General features: G+C 43.3%; 1 long non-coding RNA gene across 1 annotated transcript; it reads right to left on the bottom strand.

Moving 5' to 3' along the window:
* Window positions 1-1,941: 1,941 nt before the first annotated feature.
* Window positions 1,942-3,869, bottom strand: LOC115252979 (uncharacterized). The gene is made up of 3 exons (XR_003891276.1): window positions 3,611-3,869; window positions 2,984-3,088; window positions 1,942-2,718 (listed from the first exon to the last, which is right to left on the bottom strand). It is a non-coding gene; the product is annotated as an uncharacterized lncRNA (long non-coding RNA).
* Between the last annotated feature and the right edge of the window lie 10,555 nt (window positions 3,870-14,424).

Raw genomic sequence — 14,424 nt, 5'->3', positions numbered from 1 at the left:
CTGATCTCTGCAGCAGCAGAGGATGATGGGATATATGGAGGCAGAGTGAATACAGGATAGTAAACAAGCTCGTCAACAGCATGTGATTGTTAGCATTTTATTCAATATGTATTAAAAGATGCAGGTTAAGTGTTGCTATCTGTTGCTAGCATGAAAAAGGTCTCCAGTCAGTTCTGTTTGAATAAATACCTTTAATGTTCCGTTCTCTGACATTCAGATTCATTTAAACACTACAAATATATCGGATGAACACACAACACACACAACATTGGGGAAACTGAACCGTATGCACGTGCTGACAGTAACGGAGAGGATCGTGTTTCTGGCTCAGTTTGTAAATGTTTGTCAAAGCCGGTCGACGTTTTTTTGGCTGCGAGAAGAGAAACAACAGGTGGAAACTTTAATGTCCAGAGGATGAGACGTTCCCTCGAAGACAACACATTGATACTATTAACGGAGGATAAACTTACCTGTTCAAACACTTTGATACCGTAATGACTTAAATCCCGATTAAAAGGATGGATTTAATAACGAGTTCATGCGTTCTAGGACTCCAAATCTCCACAGACGTCATTGTGAGCGTGTTGTTTTTGCTCCAGATGTGATTTTTCGGGGGGAATTTAAACAGTGGTTGTGCTTTATGGTTCCACGCACATTCCTTGCGCAAACAAACACAAGCTGCTGTTTTGACCCCTGGGCAAAAGCAGCAATAAACTATTGTCAGCCGGTATTATTTGGTGATAGAGAGGTCACCTGCCACGTCCACATTCTTGAGATAACTCCTCAGCGTACATAAATATCCTGGGTGCCTTGGTCCATCTGCCTGTTAATCAACCCAAAGGCTGGACTGAAATCTCTCTTATTGCCCCTCAGCTCAATCAACACAACAAGAGGTGCAACAATAGCCCTCCTTGTCCCTGCGTCATCAGTGCAAGCAAATCTGACCTCATCCGGAATGTTTTCACAAAGCTGACTCTGATGGACCGTCACGTTCAGAAGCACATGGGTCGAGGGGGGAAAAAAACCTTTTAATTATGGTTTTCCTGCACCGACGGGTGTGCCGCCAATGTTGTCACGTTCCCAAAGCCTTTCCCTCTGATAGGAAAGGGAGGAAAAAATAGACAAAGCCAGAGTGGTACAAGAGGGATGGGGTCACGAACTAGAGGTTGGATGGGTCTGAACCTGTGCAGCCAGAATCAAGAACGGCAAAATTAGATGATGCAGATGCAGTTATGGGCAACAGATGTGGACCGGGGCTCGGCAAGGACATGCAGGCTGAAATTATCCTGTTAGCGTGGGCACATTTGCTCTCTGCATGCGGGCACAGTATGCTAGCAATGAACTTTTCTGACATCTTCAGCTCGTTGGAATCTCAACGAGAGCTAAAGAAACCCACATCCCCATTAGATTTAATCTGCAGCACCTACTCTCTTTATTCTGGTGTCATTTTCTCGTGTTGCAGTTTCGGTCAAAAACTGGACTGGACCGTTTCTGCTGCCCCCTGGTGGTGAACCGCAGCAACGGCCACCGGTCCACCCCTTCCATTGTCCTCAAAGTTCAGTTAAGGCTAATCATTTGTACGTGTGTGTGTGTGTGTGTGTGTTTCTTCTGGGGTTTCTTCATGACTGGACAAGTGTCCTGAGGGGAGGCGAACTCTGTGACTCCCCTCTGGTCGCTCTGACTCTGAGATTCTTGCTTCAGTTTTGCTTAACATGATTTAGTATGTGTTACGTGTGTTTTAACATGTGAAGTGAACCACCGGTGCTTTAAAATTCCATACTTGTCTGCTGGTGGGAAAGAGGATGTGGACCACATCAAATTCACACAGTCTGTTTGTTTTGTTTGTTCCACTGAGAGAACGTTATTAATAAGCCTCGCTGTCATTACAGTTGTGTGATAGGTCACTTTAAGCATTTCAGGACAAATGGCTGGCAGTGCTTGTGCGTATATTCTGACATCAACATAATAATAATAACCACAAAGTGAATTTATACAGCTATTTGGGGTACCGAAGTGATTTTCATTTTTGAACCAGGATTAAAGAACATGTCAGGGCTGCAATGAGGCGAAGAAAAGACCCAAAGCCTTCCATTTCTGGACAAAGAGAGCCAAAAGAGCTACAATCCAGAACACAGATTCAGGTTTGAATGTTTGTGTACGACATGTCATGCTTTGTTACAATAAGTAATTACATATTATTACATTAGAACTGACATCCAGCACTTCCCTCATGACAGAATAGGCAATAATAGACCACACTAACACATCAGTCTTTTTTTAATAACATGAGTGGGAACTTGATGTAACTTCATCAGATGTAGCATCGTTAAATAAATCAGAATGTAATTACACTGCAACGCCAACATAGTCTGGAGATACGACACATATTATAGATTATTTGCATAAAGTCGGATATTTTGCTTGGCTTTCTTGCCAGACATTAAGTCTTGTCCTATTGTACACCAACATTGTCAGTAACTTGTGTGCAAACTTCCACCTTCTATTCAGCCAGGAAACGTTTGCGTGTCTGTGGTCGAATCCCGTGTCCCTTCATGTTATCAGCGATTAGATGTTCAGGTGGTCTCCAGAAGGATGTTCCTCCACCTAACGTCTCCCCTCGAGGTTTGTATGGGACCAGTGTCTTTTTACTGAGAACCGCCCAGCGTCTTTGGTCTCCGAGGGACGACTCTTTTGTCGGCTAAATCCTCTTGACAAAACCTGCGTTGAAATGTCCGTCACGCAGACGTTCATTCATATGTTTACTTTAAGCGTCCACATTTGTAGTTTCATGTTCGCTGTATGCTCCGGATTTAAGCATTAGGACCCCGTCTTTCTCCGAGTTGCCGTGTTTGATTTAAACAGGTGCAAAAAAGCATTTTGAAAAGTCTCTAAAAAAACACTAGAAGCTGCTTCACGTCTGTGTCTGTGATACAAATAAAGACAACAAAATCAACACAAATTGGAGGAAAGAGCCCTGACTCACAGTTCCGGACCAGCACAGTTGGTTCTGAAAGGTCAGAAATAACACCAGGGTGATCCAGGAGGGTCAGCTCGTCTCCCCAGGCTACAATCAGATGATTTCTGGACGCTTTGAGGACGAGAAAGAAGCAAAAAAGTCGAGACTTGCATCACTGAGTAGCACAATAGCTGCTTAATAAATAGGGTGTTTTATCGCTTTATATTAGTTCATGGAAATATTTATACATTATTGTTATTTTATGACGTCCATAATTGCATTAAAAATATATTTTGTGCTTTCATAAGAACCTTTTAAATGTGCATGTTTGCTGTTACTGCATGTAACGAGTTTAATAGATCTCCATTGTTGAAAACAAGGGGGAAAACTAATAAGACTAATAAAACCTGTTAATATCTGTTTATAGCTGCCATATATCATTAGTATAAATTCCATTTCCTGCTCTTTCTTCATTATAACAAACTGGATCTGTCGTCGAAACAGCTGTCAGACTTCATAGCTCTTCCTTTTTGCAGCAAATCCCTCTGCAAAGCGACTTGACTGCCTCACCAGCGGATATTTGGAGTCCTTTCCACCGGCCCCGCCGCTCGGTCCTGTGGAAGAAACAAACAAACAAACAACAAACAACAGCACCTGTCCCGGCTGCATTCCTGCAGCCCGTCCTCACGTCCTCCCAGGTCACCGGTTCAGCGTGCCAGACGCAGCAGAGAGAGCGACGGCCGGTCGCGCTCGTGTTGCTGCACCGCAACAACAGGATGAGAGCGGGAGAAGAGTTACGTTCAAAGACAGATGGGAAATGCATTCGCGTGGGATTTTCACGCAGGATTGCATGTGCCCGTGCGTGTTTGTGGACTGTACATGTGTAAAGTTTAAAATCCCACCAAATACTGGACAGACCAGTCAAGTAGGGTTTGATCAGAACTGTGGATTTGATTTAGCAGCATTGGACAAAGGAGGCTTAAACCAACTAACTGCACTTAATTTGAAGCTGCAGTGACAGAGGAACAAAACAGTTCAGTCAACCTGGCACCACCGGTGACGTTCTGGGCGCCTCCAGCTGGAACAGACGGCCGGGAACTCCGGCATTTGTGCCGAGAAGGCAGATTCTCAGCAGACAGACACGGTTCTGGGTCAAAGTTGACGACTATCGCAGAGGCCTGGACTCCACCAGACCCCTGAAGGTGTGCTGTGGTATCTGGCACCAAGATGTTAGCAGCAGATCCTTTAAGTCCTGTGAGCTACAAGTGAGGCCTCCGTGGATCAGGCTTGTTTGTCCAACACATCCCACAGATGCTCGCTGGGCTGAGATCTGGGAATTTAGAGGAGAAGTCAACACCTCAAACAGGTTGTTGTGCTCCTCCAACATTCCTGAACCATTTTAGAGATTTATTTTGAGTTAATACCACCAAATACATTTACTTGAGGATTATGGTTCTGGTATTTTACCATATTGTGCATTTGCTCTGTTTCAATGGCAAAACATCCCTTGAATTTTGACCACCCAAAGACCAAAGTGCTGAAAGAACCAAACATCCATCAACTCAAATTCAAACGAGTTCCTAAAACTCTTCGGCGCATTTGGCTCCATATTAAACACGGGTGGCTATCTGTTAGTCCAAGGAACTCTTCTAAAACTCTTCCTTCGACAGACGATCAGGCTCAGATAGAATCGGCACCTGCCTCGGCCCCCTTGTCTCAGGGATTTGGGGTTGCCAGGGCTGCGTTTGGGATCCGATCTGATCTCTGTGAAACTGTCATGGCTGCTTCCTTATGATGTTAACGCAGTAGGTGGCTCACATCAGGTCACAGCAGCCAATAATGGAAAAGACAGCAAATGGTTACTGTTACGTTTAGCACCATACAGTATGGAGACACCTCCAGGCCTGACTATACTGTTCAGAACTACAGCACCCATGTGAGGGGTTTTCTTAGAATATTACAGGTCTGTCCGGTAAAATATACAGCTCCCTAGCTCTCTGCATGGTGGATAAACTTCTGCCATTAATGTTTCAAAATATTTAGTTACATAGTTATAGAACAGAGCTCCTTCAGATAGTTAAAACAAAAAAGAGGCATTTGGCTCCATATTAAACATGGGTGGCCATCTGTTAGTCCAAGGAACAAAAACATCCAATCAGCTCATGTATTCATGAAAACGTTCTTGTTTGTTATGCAGAGGAACCACTGGGTCCGCGTGCTTGTAAGCACTTCAGTGTTAGACTGATAACGGTTTAATTGTGGACATCATGTGATACTGATTTCAGAAGGATTGATGTGGTTCACGTGTTCCACCCTCTGTGACGGTATCCTGTAAAATTAGAACCCACTACCCTACTGTTCTCCAGCAACCTCCAATCAGTTTATTGACACTTGATTAGTGCCATTTATCATTCCTGCTTCGAGCACGCTAGATGTGAAAATAATAACCGATCGGTCAATTTCAAATAAAAGCCATCCCATTATTCATACACAGTTCGCAGTGGTAGTGAAATAATCAAAGTTTCAACTGACTGGAAAACTCATTGGAAAAAAAAAATAAAAACAGCAACATTTCGGATCCACGTGCGTGTGAAAAAGGTGCCTCTCGTCCTTGAGGGCGGCCATTTTCTGAGGGCTGTATTTTGACCTCTGTGACTGTTTAAATCTCTCAGTTCAACCCACCCGGATTCCCTCATTCAGCTCATCCTGCTCTAAACCTTTTCCCTTTTTCCTTATCCGTGCACTTTTCTGTGATCAGACAGTATTCACTACGCGTGAGCTGTTCAAGGCCACAAGCCAGCAACGTAATATCACTTCAATTTCCCCTCAGCTCTTCCTGTCCTGCTGCGTCTAAGAGGGAGAGGCAGTCCGTGCGCCAGCTGCCTGCTCGTGTCCTCTGTCTCTGGTTCAGAGCCATTTGGTTTAATGTCTATCCTCCACTTGGGCCTGACATCTTGAATCAGCATTTTTTTGGCACTACTTGGCTTTTGAAGTGCAGACAGCAACTCCACCTTCGCCGAGATGTTGCATAACCAGCACACATGTGCACCATCTGTGCAGCTCTTGCTGGTGGTTCAAGGTTTCTCATTAACCGATTCAACAGATTCTATGACCTCAAGGAGTGTTAGTTTTATATTTTGGCTAAGTCGTTTGGTCAGAAGTCAGTATATTTTAGAGACTAAGAGAGCAATATTCCAACATATCTTGGCTGGTTTATCCCATATATTTGCAGGTAAAATGCTCAAGAGTGGCCGTGACTTACCCTACGTGACTGTTCTGTTTCAAAAGGATTCTGCTCAGATTCATCCAATTACTTATTTTAATGAGAAACTCACATCACAGTTTTGATTTTAATCTTCAGAGCTTGAGACCCGTTACCTAATGTCAATGTGAAACCGACCCCAGACATGAGCATGTGTTTTTCCTCTGTCCAGCGATTTTGGAAAGGAATCAAGAAACTGAAAGTTGATTTTTTTTTCCTGCACTAAATGTGGCAAAGAGAGAGAGAGAGAGAAAGAGAGAGAGAGAGAGAGAGAGAGAGAGAGAGAGAGAGAGAGAGAGAGAGAGGGGGACCGAAAATCTTTGCTGATCAAGAAAGAGGTTGCTTTGACAAGTTAGAGTGGAAACTCTTGTGGGAACCTGCAGGGCCAGTCAGAAAATGAGGGGGCAGAACAATGAGTTTCTTTACTGGTTGTACAACACAGACTCGTGCCAGCTGTGCCAGAACGTCCAATATCGTCAAACCCAACGCTATTTCTTCAAATGAATCCATAGTTTGTTGGTGAAAATCACCTCCATCTTTCTTATTTCCCTGCAGCTTTGCAGAGGTAGAGTTGTTAGTTACTGTTGCTATGGCCGGGGATATTCTGATTCTGATATTCTGCAGATTTATCAGACAATTCTGCTTCCAGCCCAATGACTTTGGGAAACTCCAGTGGCTTTTCACTGGGGAGGTGATTACGCTACAAGCGACGCCGGTTACTGTGGTCTGAAACAAAGAGGCGGAAGATAGGAGAAAGAGACAGAGAACAGATGAAAATGAAAGCACATGTGGCTGACATCTGTCTGCCTCTCGTCATGAGGATTTGCATACAGGGGCGACTCAAGCAGCCCAGACAAGCAATCACAACATGACTCATTAGACGGGCGAGGCTCCTGAAAGAAGCTTTGAGCGCCCGGCTGGTGTTTAATGGTAGGAAGGAGGAATCTAAAGGATGTCTGGTGCTTGAGTTTGTCCCTAAATGAAAGGTGCTTCTGTAACGAGCAACCAATCAGCAGATGGACGGATGCTGAGATCCCCATTTCTGTAATGGTGCTGCACTCTGTGACTAAATATAATGAACCAGTAGAGCGGAAGAATGTTTTTTGTTTATGTTTCAAATAACCATTTAAGCAGTTAAGAAAATAAAAGTCTAAGATCGTCCTAGTAGATACGATCAAATGTGAATATTTAATACCAAAGTGTGACGATCAACGCCTTTAGAGCTAATGGTTCTCCTCTTAAGTCGTGCTCCTGCCATAATCTTTATGCTTCTGACGCGTCTGCATTCACCCTGTAGCACATTCTGGTATTTTTGTTTAGTTGATGTTTGAGTGTTTCGAGATTGCATAAATCCGTTGGGAGATGAACACGTTGTTATTCCACTGGAGAGAGGGAGGATCTTCCCACATTCATAACATCTCCTTGCTTTTACACAATCCTCTTAAGAAGACTCATATAATTAACACACTGACTTTATATTATTGTTGCGTTAAGCTCAAGTAAGAACTAGTAGACCATTATTGTTCGTCTATGGACAAAAGCACATTTTTTGTGGTGATTGTGTTCTAAGAGTACAGGTGTCATTTTCACACACACCTTGATACGGGTTAAATTCTCGTGAAATTCCCCTCTTAAAGCCCTGATTCACGCGTCCTGCCCGTGCAAGCACAGCCATCACGTTGCTGGCCCTGTGACTAAGCATTTTCACCCAGCCTGGGGCAAGTTCTTTCACAGTGCACAGGCAATTTAGCAGGAGATATCTTTGTGACCAATTCGTTGAAATGACTCGTGTCAGTTCTTGGGAAAACTGCACAGAATCCCTGGGAAAAATAAAGGAAGAAGCCCTCAGAGTCGCACGTTACAGCGAGCTGGACATCAGTTAGAGGATAAGGATGAGACGTCCTGAGTGGAAGTGCTTTAAACACAAAACCAGTTGGGGAGGCAGGGTCAAAGGTCAGTGATCACCTGCATCAAACAACATCAAACAAAAGAGGACAGATTTATGGTATTGAAATAATTCCCAATCCCAAGATGATATGAAGGTCAGTACAAGAGACCCAGAGTCTATTATTACCTTCACACTCTTTTTGTATTAAAGAATACATTTAAGACAGAAAGGTTCATCAAAATGTTTTAGCTATATGTCAAACCAGCTGGAATGACCTAAATCAGCAAGAGATGGATCCTTTATGTTGGATTTTTGATGGTTAACAGCTTAGAGTGACCTAAACTGAGGGTCTTTAGGGCCAACTAGTTCTACACGGAGGCACAGACACCAGAGAAAAGGAACGTAATGACAGATCAGCACACCTGTCACAGGGGGCCAGCCTGAAACTCTGGCTGAGAATGGTTTTCCACTGACATTACCATACAATAAACAGGACGCTTCTCAGTGAATCAGCAGAGAACAAGAATATCAAGACTTTGGGTTTTTAATGGAACCATCGAGTTAAATGAAAATGAAATAATCTGCAAATACAAATGCTGCTCAGTTGCATCTGCACAGGAGTTGCCATAAACCTTTAGATGAGGTTTCAATGAGGTCTGGATTGTTAAAAAAAAAACCAAAAAACCCTGCTTTCTTGGTTCAGAAAACAGATCCCTTTTCTAAGTTGACGGTTTGAGGCTTTTGAATTTGTTTTGCATTTTTGGGAGCTTTTCTTTCTCATTCTTTCTAAGGCTTCAAGGATGTTGGGGAGGAATTACTTACTGAAACCAAAGCAGTCTCCAAACTGTCTCCAAATGCACGAGGAGACAACCTTAAAACACCGTCCCCATACGAATCTTCTACCCTGCGCTCCCCTTACGCTTCAGACGTGCACCACTAATCATAGTGGTGGATCCCACTTTTCTAATTGTGCTTGCGTTTATATTACAGCCTGCGCGCCACCACACCATCGGATCATCGTTTCTGACTTGGGAGCCGTGGGAAACCACAGTTCTGGGGAAATGTTATACGCAAACATTTCAATTTGGGATTAAATATAAATATTTGGATATGTCTTCTCCTTTTATTTTCACTTTATCCAATTTTTGTATGGGATCTATCATTTTCCATTGAAGATGTCAGCCACAGATTACCAGACGCAGTTAAGGTTTAAGTCCAAGCTCATATCCAGATATTATCCAGATAAGTCTTGACGGCAACAATGCAAGAAAGGAAACATATACAGTATATATATATATATATATATATCAGTGTGGACACGTCGTCTGTACATCTATTTTCAAATTATCTTTTGGCCTTACTGTAGGGTTGGGGTGGGTTGAATCAGATGTCTGATTCAAACAGACTGAATTTAAACTCGCTTCTATGCAGAGGTTTGTTACAAAGGTAATTGGAACAGTGACTGAGCAGGTAAGCTCCAGCTGAGAGTATAAGGCAGAGCAGTGTGGGGAAACGGGATGGAAGTAAGAGAGAATCTTATAACATCAGCAGAATAATATCACATCCGAGTCATTTCAAGGCTATGGAGCCATTTTCAAAACAAAAACCAAAGAATATCGATATGGGGATGCTCACTTTCTGGTTGTTTTTCAAAGTTAAACTCTTTTTTTTTTTTTTTAAATCTCCTCCTGTCTATATCCCGCTGCCCTGGCTGTGTGTGTGTGTGGCTTTTTCTACTCAGATCAAAGAGGGCAGTCACCCCATCAGAGGAAACCTTGTTAATGTCGCTGATACCGTGCCATCAGCCTATTTGCAGCTTGTTCTCAATAACAGGAAGCCAGGAGAAATGAGTTCTCCCATAATTACACCAGCCTTGTTTTTCCCTTCCTCCCCATATAGTATTCTAGCGCCAAGATCAAAGGATGGAATGTTGAATCACGATCTTATATCAGAGGGGGCTTCCAGAGTCTAGCACCCGTTTAGTAGAGCCACTTCACAAGTGTGGCCATACAGGCAGCCTAAGACGTGGAAAACAGGGTCACAGAGAGAGTAGAATAAGCTAATACTACAGCACTGCATTGTGGGAAATTTGAAGCAACAGTAATTGTTTTTGATTGTACATTAATAGTAACATACAACAAATTATAGAAGGTCCACCAGATTCATATCGAGTTTTAAACAACAACAGCCTAAACTGCATGTGGTGTTTATTAAGTGAAGCTTAAAAACCTGATTGATCCCTCTGATAACTGATAACATCCCAACATGCTTTTCACAGAGCTCATATTCGTGATCCAAGTCCAAAGAAGAGGAAAAACATCTGCTGATTAAAGCAGTTCTGGATACACATGACCCACGGAAAGTCTGAAACTCATGTTTCCCTCAATGAACGAACCGATTGAGTGGGAAAAGGAGACGATGATTCCGAGCAGGAGAGTTTGGAAGACAGACAGACGCTACACATCCTGTTGACAGGATGACACAGACAACCAGACAAACATGACCAGGACAACTTCCCAAAATCTGCTGCACATTCATCTCAATGTCAGTTTTATATTCAGGCTTTGCACGACTTCATCACATCTGCTGTTTAATATTTCATAGTTTTCCTCCTTCACACGTTCATACACACTGATTACATCTATCAGTGTGAGCAGCTGGCGAAGCCACGGCAACCAGGACGCTAATGAATTCAGCGAGCAGTGTGGCGCTTGTGTTTCTGTCATGCATGTGACATGTGCTTGCACTAAAAGAGACCATCAGTAGCACATTGATGTGAGACAGTAATGAGTGTTTTATCCTGCAATCATCTTCTGGAAATGGCACACAGAGTCCAACATTACGGAGAGTTTCTGGGCAACGTTTGTGTCTTTCGAAGCCAACCTGCTGCTATTGTTTGTCCTTGACGATCTTAAAGGAAGAAGGCAGAGAAGCAGAAATGGTCTGTGATCAGAAAAAAGACACAATTATTGAATTTTTAATGGGGAAACTGCCAAACAAACTGATTCAATATCACTCAGTATGCAAGCTGGTAGAACGGGGCACTCATGCGCATTTAAAAGGGATTTATTATGGTTCAATAATGAACTTCAACTTCTATACTCCTCCCGTGTCACTTGCACTACAGCACAAAGTTCTGATTTTTTTTAAAAACCTTACTTTCACACCTTGTGGTTGAATAAGTATCTTTATCCTGTATATCATTCAAGGTTTGTCATTTTTCATTCCTTTTCCCAAAAATGAGAGCAAATGGAAGAAAGTGAGACGCAGTGAGAGGAGTGATGGCCGGTGAGAAGATCCTCTCAGCTCTCCTAGAAAAGAATTGGGGATTAGGCGGTGAATGGCGATTACCTCCCTCCACGTCGGCCAGTCAGCCGCTGTAATCAAGGACGGCGCGAGTGATACCATGATTGTCCGGGAGGAAGAGGTCAGAGACAATAATCCTTGGGAAAATATGAACCACAATGACAGGCTGTGCAGAGATGATGCCAGCGGCTGCATTCCCTTTCAGAGGGGGGGAGAAACCGAGTAGATGTCTGGATGGATGGGAGAAAAACAGTGACTTCCTCTCAGGGTTCAATACTTATGAGCCTTTCTGGGACATGGAGAGGCCAAGGAGTCCTGGAGGAAAGAGAGAATAAGGAAAAACCTCACAAGTAATAGAGCTTAGAGGGATCACTTCATTAGGCCCCAGTGATGAAATCACCTCATAGGGGAATGGAAGATCGGGCCACGGCAGCTAGCTTCTCTGACCACCCACCGGAGAAACTCTTTCTGCTATTTCTGCTGCGGTAACTCCAAAATGAACACCTGCCAGCGCGCCTTCAGCTCTGATCTGCATCTCCATAGCTTCCAGTAGAAGAAATGGAGCTGAATATTACCCATAAATACTGGATATCTGCTGGGATTTGTTTTTGTTTGAGTCAACTTACTGGAAAATTGGCTCAGAGCTGCGTTTTGAAATTTCAGTGTGAAATTAACCAACACAATGTAACAACTATCACAGCTCCAGTGAGACGGGTTTAATGAACAGGGATTATTCAAGATCAGAGGGAGAGCGGGGTCACACCCTCTATGACCTTGAATTACTTTTTATAGCAACTTTAATACTTCTGAGAGATTTGCTCTGTGGTCCCAAAACCAAATTTCCGTTGTTGGAATTCCTGCGGTGTACCGATATTCACACATGCTTAATTAAACACAGCAGAACGATCATTGTGGTGACAAAAGGATCAATGCACAGGCTTAAACTGAAACCTTACAGGCAGGTGAACTTTGTCATAAAATGTTGCAGCAGGCAATGTTCCATAACCTTGAGTATTTAAAGACGTAAAGCCTTCATGGGGGGCCAATTTACCGAATAATAAACCCACACATACGTTCAAAATCCCCCCGATACCTCTTTACTCCGAGAGAGGTGAAGGTCTGCTGGCTCCGCTGTCATTCAAGGGCTTTGATAGAGATTCTAACAACAGCAGCCATTATACTGCACACAAAAAGCACCGTTTTAAATATTTAAAGGGACTAAAGGGGCTCCATTGTTCATTGTAACACAGCTTCTAGAAGAACTCATGAGCAAGTATCAAAATCCTTCTTTTTGAATCGATAGCACCTTGTATCTTGTTTGTAGCGCTAAAATGCTTTGTCATGAGGTCTCGCTGTTTTAACGTTGGCAGCGTGGCGGTGCCCTCGCATCACCTGACCACATTTCTTAAATGCTTCAATCCCAGGTGCTGCCTTGCTCAACGCCCCCCCCATCACCAAACCTAGTTATGAGGGGAATTGACTTTTTAATTAACTCCTCCAGTCTTTATCTCAGTTTCCCTGCTTCCCTCTGTCTGTCAGTGTCTCAGATTGAGCATCCGAGGGATTAATCAGGATTAATCAGGAAACAGTCAGGAAAGCAGCTGAAATATGCTGATTCAGTCCTGTCACAAATTGAGTTTTTGACCTTGTGATCTGCCTGGTGCTGCAAACGTCCAGTCAAAAACAGTCGCCCCAGTAACGGCGGGACAGGAACCAAACCAGGTCCAGTTACAATTACAAACAAAAACATGCCATTGTGACAAAACAGCAGCTTCTCCCTGCTGTCTCCCAGCATTCAGGTTCAGCACATACCGACCCTGTTCGCTGCGGTGGGTCACGCAGAGAAGGCTCACTCAGGCTTCTCATGCACTCTGGCCTGCAACACCTGGATTTAAGAGACACCGTCTCCCTTCTGGTTGATTTATTGCATCCCAGGACTTTTCTCCCCATCGACCTTCTTCAGTTGCCAGACTGAATTACATAATATACAAAACAGTGGAGGACCTGTGAACCCCGCTCACGTTAAGAGCTGTTTGGCTTGTAGGGACTCCGTCTGTTCCAGTGGAAACGTACACACATCAAAGACTCTCAATGCAAAAAATACAAGAAACACAGCGTGGCGGACAAAGGTGGTTTTGTGCGATGAAAATGGTCCATAAAGGCCCATTGAGGAGGAAAATAAATGTGAGCTGATTGAAGGGGGCATGTTGTGACGGGCCGGAGGATGTTTCTCAGATGTGAGGTGGTTGGATGAATGTTTCTGGCATCCCGCAAGTCCTGCGACTGGATAGCAAGCTATGCCAAAAATGCATGCGTAAATACGCTACTCTGAGGCATGTCTGTGCCTTGCATAGACGCATGTGCACGCTGTACGGCTCCATTTGCTCCCATTAAATAAAAAAAATGATAATAAGCACCTCCCAGCTGTCACAACCTGTTGTACAGCAATATGTGCAAGCAAAAGAGCAGATTTTTTAAACTAAATTGCTTTTATTTACATTTTACGTTTGGGGTATTTGGGTTTTTCCTTTGAATAATGGATAAAAATATATATGTTGTAAACTTAAAATGAACAAATTAAAAGTACCAGGTTTAAACCAATTTAGTAACTTCTTACTCCTACTCAAGGTTTTCTTCCTTTCAAAAGGGAGGTTTCCTGGCCACTCTTGCTTGCTTGGGGGGGGCAGGCTGGGTTTTCTGTAAAGCTCTTAGAAACAATCTGGATCCTAACAGACACAATAGAAATAAAGGTTATTTGTTTATAACGCGGTGTAAAGTTCTTGAAGCAATCGAAGCAGCTGTTGATCTGCTAATCTTAAAGGCCGATGAACGTTTTAAAGTCATTATTTGTATCACACGATTACGCAACATTCTGCCCAATTTGCCGCGGCCACCTGAAAGAGAACATTTATTGGGGCTCATGCATGAATCATCTGTCCTGTGGTATTCATCACAACAGGCTTAAATACACTTAATTTGACACACAATGCCATCTGAAGGTGAAGCAGGAGT

Source organism: Takifugu rubripes, chromosome 16, assembly GCF_901000725.2.
Source record: "Takifugu rubripes chromosome 16, fTakRub1.2, whole genome shotgun sequence".
NCBI classification, from domain to species: Eukaryota; Metazoa; Chordata; class Actinopteri; order Tetraodontiformes; family Tetraodontidae; genus Takifugu; species Takifugu rubripes.
This window is presented reverse-complemented; position numbering and strand designations above follow the sequence as displayed.